The sequence below is a fragment of the Brachyhypopomus gauderio genome, chromosome 20, assembly GCF_052324685.1.
Source record: "Brachyhypopomus gauderio isolate BG-103 chromosome 20, BGAUD_0.2, whole genome shotgun sequence".
In the NCBI taxonomy this organism is placed as follows: Eukaryota; Metazoa; Chordata; class Actinopteri; order Gymnotiformes; family Hypopomidae; genus Brachyhypopomus; species Brachyhypopomus gauderio.
This window is the reverse complement of record NC_135230.1, coordinates 8,235,582-8,243,373: the sequence shown is the minus strand read 5'-3', so window position 1 is coordinate 8,243,373 and position 7,792 is coordinate 8,235,582.

Sequence of the window (7,792 nt, the reverse complement as noted above, 5' to 3'; positions counted from 1 at the left end):
CTCCGCTTTTTACCCATCTGTGCAGTTAGCACACACACACACACACACACACACACTAGTGATTACTAGGGGGCTGTGGTACACACATGCCCAGATCTGTGGGCAGCCCTGGCCCGGCGCCTGGGGAGCAGTTGGGGTTAGGTGCCTTGCTCAAGGGCACTTCAGTCATGGTCTCAGGTCTGGGAATTGAACCCACGACCCTCCGGTCACAAGACCAGTTCCCTAACCACCAGGCCATGACAGTGTAAACAGTGGTTCTGGTGAATGCTGAAACTTTTAAAATGTAAAATAGGTCCCCAGCAATTGGTCAATTAATTGCTCATTAATCAAGATAATACATGATTGCTGGCAACTGTGTGAGGTGCTTACGACCTTATAGAATAGCTGAGAACAACCCTGACACTGATGGTAGCAGTTTCCGTGTTGAGTCCTAGTATTCTTTGATTCTTCCTCTTCAGATTTGGGATTAAAGGTACTATTAAAGGTACTGTCGTAATGGAGGACCCAATGCAACAGGCTGCTTACCCAGAATGCATCATCAGGTCAGGGAGCAGTCGCAGGAGGGTTGTGGGCGGGGCAACAATAGAGTAGGCGGGGAAAGTTTTTTGCTGAGAGACAATTACTCCTGTTTACCCCTTTCAGGAGTCCAATCTCCAGTGATCAACCACCGAGGAAGAGGAATTAGAGGAGAAGACGAGGCACATTGAGTTTCTCGCTGCGCGGCGCCCGAGTCCACAGGCGCCCCGATGCAGTGGAGTTTGAAAGCTCCATTTTAAAGATTTAGTCAGAGACCCAAAGGGAGCAGAACACTTTATTTTAATTTGTCGAACTGTTCAATTGGCCAAATTCATTCAGGAATTTAGAAAAGAGTCTTGATTGGGGAAAATTGGTGATTGCTAAGATGGGAATGCAAAATTAGCTTGAAATGAATAGAAACTAGGCTACATATGGATTCTAGATAATAGAAAAAGAATATAATAATGGTACTAAAAGGGTTGTTTAGGTAGTTTATTGAATAATGAATGGTTTTGAATAATTAATTTAGCGACATACCAAAGATATTGTACAAAATTAGAGTAGGGTAGGGATATGGTAGGGTAGGGTACGGTTAGGGTAGGGTTAGTGTAAGGTTAGGGTTAGAGTAGAGGGTTATGGTAGGGTAGGGTATGGTTAGGGTTAGAGTAGGGTAGGGTGGGGTTAGGATAGGGTTAGGGTTAGGATATGGTAAGTTTAGAGTAGGGTACGGTTAGGGTAGGGTTAGGGTAAGGTTAGGGTTAGAGTATAGGGTTATGGTAGGGTAGGGTATGGTTAGGGTTAGAGTAGGGTAGGGTGGGGTTAGGATAGGGTTAGGGTTAGGATATGGTAAGTTTAGAGTAGGGTAGGGTACGGTTAGGGTAGGGTTAGTGTAAGGTTAGGGTTAGAGTATAGGGTTATGGTAGGGTAGGGTTTGGTTAGGGTTAGAGTAGGGTAGGGTGGGGTTAGGATAGGGTTAGGGTTAGGATATGGTAAGTTTAGAGTAGGGTACGGTTAGGGTAGGGTTAGGGTAAGGTTAGGGTTAGAGTAGGGTAGGGTGGGGTTAGGATAGGGTTAGGGTTAGGATATGGTAAGTTTAGAGTAGGGTAGGGTACGGTTAGGGTAGGGTTAGGGTAAGGTTAGGGTTAGAATAGGGGTTGAGCAGCACACTCTACAATAACGGAGATACCAGATGACGCAATCAGCTTACAGTAGAGCCCATGAGAGGGTCTTATTGATTACGCAAGTTACAGATGGATTTCAAACATCTTCAGTGTTTGTGTTTTTGCTTTTTGAGCACTTTAATTGGTTTAGGAAAAAAGGGCCTGAGTTTGGCTTTGTGTTTAAAAGAGTTTGTAGTGGTATATTGTAGTGGTGTAGCAGTGTGTGGACATTAAGGAGGTAGTGTGCAGTGTTAGGGTGCAGAAGTGTGAAGACATTAGGGAGGTAGTGTGCTGTGTTAGGGTTCTTTAAACAAGAGTGTGAGGACATTGAGGAGGTAGTGTGCAGTGTTAGGGTTCCTTAAACAGGGGTGTGAGGACATTAGGGAGGTAGTGTGCTGTTTTAGGGTTCTTTAAACAAGAGTGTGAGGACATTGAGGAGGTAGTGTGCAGTGTTAGGGTTCCTTAAACAGGTGTGTGAGGACATTATGGAGGTAGTGTGTTATGTTAGGGTTCCTTAACCAGGAGTGTGAGGACATGGAGGAGGTAGTGTGCAGTGTTAGGGTGCAGGAGTGTGAGGACATTAGGGAGGTAGTGTGCAGTGTTAGGGTTCCTTAAACAGGTGTGTGAGGACATTAGGGAGGTAGTGTGCAGTGTTAGGGTTCCTTAAACAGGTGTGTGAGGACATTGTGGAGGTAGTGTGCAGTGTTAGGGTTCCTTAAACAGGAGTGTTAGGACATTAGGGAGGTAGTGTGCTGTGTTAGGGTTCCTTAAACAGGAATGTGAGGACATTATGGAGGTAGTGTGTTGTGTTAGGGTACGGTGCTTTACTAGGAACAGTCTCTCTGGTATATCCTTGGGGAAAATGCGAGCTACTTACCTGAACCCCCTTCTTACAAGTCAAGGCTTTAATAAAGATGAAGTGATTTACTTACTATGTGCATGACGATTGTTCTTGCCTCTAAATCGTTGGCAGTGTTATTCTACCTACATAAACTCTAGGGTTATTACAATATTACAAGATTATACCTCATATCCTTTGTCTTTATGTTATTTCTGTGAACACACACACACACAAACCTACAGCAAGACATAGAGAACATTAGAAATCCATTTCAACATTACAATATTTTCCCCAATGGCCTTCTGAGTAGGCTGTATGAAATATGTGAGGCAAGCTATCGATAACATATGATTTAGTGCTGACACAGCACCATCGCCAGATCATAAGATTAATGACCAAATTTGGCTTCCATGTCTTATTGTACTGGTTCATCCATACGGACAGCGAATTAATTTTAATTTACAGATCCTTTTGTGTTTCAGAACACTAAACCAAAGTGAATATTACTAATTTTGAAGTGTTTAAGAAGCATTCAACAAAAAACACGAGGGGAAAAAAATCTAACATTGTCAGTGAGTGTCAGTGAGTACCAAATTTGACCTTTTTCTTAGACATTATTTTCTTACATTTCATATATATATATATATATATATATATATATATATATATATATATATATATATATATATATATATATATAATCCCATCTCACACATCAAATAAACCAGGTATAAATAAAAAGGAAAATATACATGTGAGATCCTAAACATATTCCAAGACTGTTCTATCCTGGTCCCTTAAATATGGGCTGTTGTTGCGCACTAAGCCATGACTCATCGTATTTGGCTGCTCTGTGCAATCTTGGCCGTCCCAGTATTTGGTATGCACTCGGGTAATAATAACTGGTAGGGGGCATAAAAGTGGATTGGAGAAATACCGTGGTACTGCTGAGATGATATTTACACACTGGTGACAAGCCACAATAAACGAAATGCAAACCATGTTGACTGAAACAGGCGTCCCAGTTCACCCCTGTCATTCTGCACAAATACAGCAGGCTGTGTTAGCCAGCGCTGCAATAGTAGTATCAATTAAAGCTTAAGTTGAATGACAGAGCAGTTGTCATTGAAAAGGTGACTACAGGTGTGGCAGCATAATCAAATTAATGGCAAGGAGTCTGCTTACCTGCACACGCCACGGCACCCTGCAACAGAACAGGTTTCCCTTATCAATCTAAATTATGAACATTTGCATAGGTCAGTTTGGCTTAGGAGTGGGGCAAAGTGCCTACAGCAAGTACTAGGTATTTGGCAAAGGGGTTTTTTCCCATGACCCTCTGAAATGCCTTAATTGCCATAGCTTCCTTTTTCCTCCACTCTCTGACACCAAAGGAAAGTAGAATGAAGACATTTGATGAAATATTTAGCTGCTTTATTCCAGTTGTTAAAAGTGCAATGTCTTCTCACACACGTCACAGAATGGGCCGCCAGAACAGATCTGCTGATAGCACGTTCAGAAGTTTCAACCATAACTTTGCTAGGTCATCTCCCTGTACGTAATGTAGTAAGGCAAAAAGATATATTATAACAAATTTCAGGTTTCATAAACATTACAGCTATTCTGATGGTTTCCATGGGGCCCAGGATCACAGATTTACCACTTTCATTAAAAAGAGGCCTTGGCATACTAATGCACAATTAAATTAAATGTTTGCTTTTGAAACCATATGACTGAATCATAAAACCAAATATCAAAAAGTGTGATCTACTAGAGGCAAGAACCAGTCTTGCTGGAAGCTAGTGTACCAGCGATTGTGTGGATTTACCATGGGAATAGGAAAGATAAGATAAAAGAGATTGGGAAAGAAAGCTCAGTGAAGATTTATCTAACAATTGTCATTCTCATGAGACCTTGGGGTGCTACTTTGGTGCAAAGAGAATATCACCGCAGTAATATACACAAATCCTCCATTTTCTACCTCCATGAACAGCAGTGTGGTGTTTTAGGAGTGTCTGCTCTTTGGGACCCACAGCAGATGCTCCAAGAAACCAGACCAGCTGAGAAGTTCCGGTCCAGTACAACTTATACAAGTTATATAATCAATGCCTGAAGAAATTGATCTGCACACAGAATAGACGAGCTTCATGGTGTCTATCAATTAGTAAAAGTAAAAAGGAAAATGTAAATAGTCTTGCATTTGTGCCCCCACGTTCTGCACTGATCATATGACAAGATTCTAACGCTTTGTGACAACAAATATATGAGGTATGAGAAATAAGGAGAAACAAAACACAAACCGATTTTTTTTGTCCCCTTGTCTGATGAATATTTGACCATCAATAAGCACAGAGCATGAATACACTATCTACAGCCTTGAGTAGATACCGGCTTGGCTTGAATATCAAGTGGTAGCTTGAACTTCGCTGATGAAATAGAGAAGAAAGAGCAAAGCCACGGTTCTCTCCAGCTGTATTCCCGAAAGTGACTTTTTCTTACCACTAGTTTCTGGCCAGTCAATCTTTCACATGCCTCCATATGTGCAGCTCTTTCTTAATTAATTTCTCTACCCCCATAAACTCCCGCAAGGAGCCTTTTTCTTCAGGCTGAAAGGGGAAATCAAACTTAATTGACCTTTGCGCTGATATTTGAACCCAGCCAGTTGGCTTGCCATCCTTTTAGGCTGTCATTCCCTGTTGTTTCATGTCAGTCTGCTCACCCATAAATGAAACCCACTAGTCATAAAAATACAGGCAGTTTCAGCCTTCTGAATTAGAACAGTTTCTTCTACCTTAAAGCCCATGTACAGCATACACACCGTCCTTCACTGTCACTCGCATTCGTGATGCATATTTACGTTTAAAAGGGACAGTTTGGCTAAAAATATTATGCTAAATTAGATTTTTGGTGATAGATCACAAACCTTTGCGGGGCTGCCCTTGCAAATCTGCTTCCTGTTTCTTGGTCTAGTGTATTTCATTTCTTCAGAGGACTAGATTTTATTCCTTCTGCACCCCAGGTAATTACTAAATATGGCCTTAGCCTGACAGCTGATAATAGAAGCAGCGCAGGCAGGCATCCGTTTATGATGTGGGTTACCCTACAGTAACCAGACTGGCGTGGAAAGTTCTAGATCATTTATCAGGGTGCTGTTTTTCTCAGTGCGTATTCAGAGAAGTTAACCCAATACTGAGCAGCTGCAGTTCACACTGTTTGATGTTTACCTAATGCGACTTTGTCTGAAAGCAGACAAAACACCTGAAGATCCAGTGTGGGTGGTGGAAAACGTCTGACTTATTAATTAAGGAATGTACAGTATATAGAATGATCTGTCAAAACCTATCAAATCATAATAGCCTATTACCTAATTTTTCATTAAGAGTAACTAATCCAACTAATGAGCATATTTGTTGTCCTGCAGAATGCCTGATCAGAAAAGTGTGCCTAATTTAGTCTGTGTAGTGAAAGAAGTGTAAGGGAGTGCTTTCTTTTCCAGTGAATAAATCTACTTGGTGTACGACATAATGATATTAAAAAATAAGTCTTTGTAGACATCTTACCTCAGATGTATTTCATTTAGCTCAGACATAAATTTAGACTCCTTTAATGGCCACCAAGCACAGTACAAGATGTGCATTATTTAAGTAAAGTAATAATAGGGGTACTTTTTTGAAGTTATTAATATATATGCAAAATATAATTACAGAAAAAAATGAGCATATGGTGCATTGACACCTCCTTTTCCAGCACATGAGCACATTTTAAAGGTGGAAGATATTCATTGGCTTATGGGTGGTAGCCCTTGGCAAAATATTCCATTAGAGTAGAATAAATCGGAACATTAATGTATAATTGAGGTGGCATTCTGGGTGATTATTTAATTTTAGGTGGGAAATTTACCTTCTCATTTTCAGGTAATGGTGCATCAAGTATTTAAATGGGCGTGTGTACTTAGATCAAAGAGCTATTAAAATGACAGTCTCTGGTCCAGGTGGTGAGATGTTCTTCTGAGGTTGACACGTGAGGAGAGGTCAAGTGTGGCAGACGTTTTTATTCCTTGAACACACCCATGTGACACGCTGCTCCTAGGAGGTCGACCGTGTGACATTAGCACGAGTAGCATGTTTTGGAAAATGTAAACCGTTGATTCCCGAGAGTGCCCTATCCAATAAGGCCGGCTCTTACACCACATGCAAAAAAAAAGGTAAACGCTTTAGACGAGGCACTCGAAGGATGAACCGAGGTAAAACCACTTGAAGAAGAAACCAGTGAACAGCGTAAAGGTTTTCTCTCTGACGAGCACCATTTTAAGCGCATCAACTTGACAGGAGTTTCTATAGGTGTGGCTGGATGTCAAGCCTCTTTACCAGAACCATCTGCTGTTGCTTCAAGGTGCCCTTGCGCGCTTTGCCGCTGATGATAAACTTCAGCTTGCTTCATGAAAGGAAAGAGAAAGGCTCGGATTTCCCACAGTTATCTCCTTAATACAGCGGAAAGGGATTAGGATCCTCTGCTTTTAAACACACTATATACTTGAGGACATACTGAGTGTGGACGTAGGATCTGCTTAACAGAAGTGCATAGAGCTCCTCACAAAAATGAGCTCTGGAGCTAAAGGAAGATAACTTAGATTTTTAAATTACATTCCCTTTCCCCCCCCTCACTGTTCGAAGGTCTGTCATCTCTGTTATGCGTGCTCCACAGTTAAGGACTGATATTTTAAGAACATTTATTCTGTATTTAAGATGATGGCAAGCACACAGAAGAGTGATCTCTTTCTCTAAATCTTTTAAGGTTTAAATTTAAATCTTTCCAAGTTTAAGGTGCAGATCTTCTAACGAGCTTGGCATTAGAAGATCTTATTTCTAACAAAATAACGAGCTACAGCTATTCAAGAACAGACACACAGATTCAGTATAGGATTCAAGCATGATAAATTAATGTGGGGAAGCCTACAGATAAACACATGAAAGTGTGAAACAAAACACTGCTGAATGCAGTGGTGTGTGTGCCTATAACTGTGCCATCGCTTCAGGAGAATATGACACAAAATGAGCGGCATGGAGTGAAAAGATTTACCCAGAAACCCTTGCACTGTACCACAGTAACACCCACTACAACGCCACCAGTTTTCCAAATAAAGTGGACAGTGAGTGTATACTATCAGCATATTTTTCTCCAAGCACTCCATGGAGGTGTTTTAATATAACACGGAATAACACTAAATATCCAAACCAACAAAGATGTGCCCTGTGGCTAAAACATAACAATTTGCATC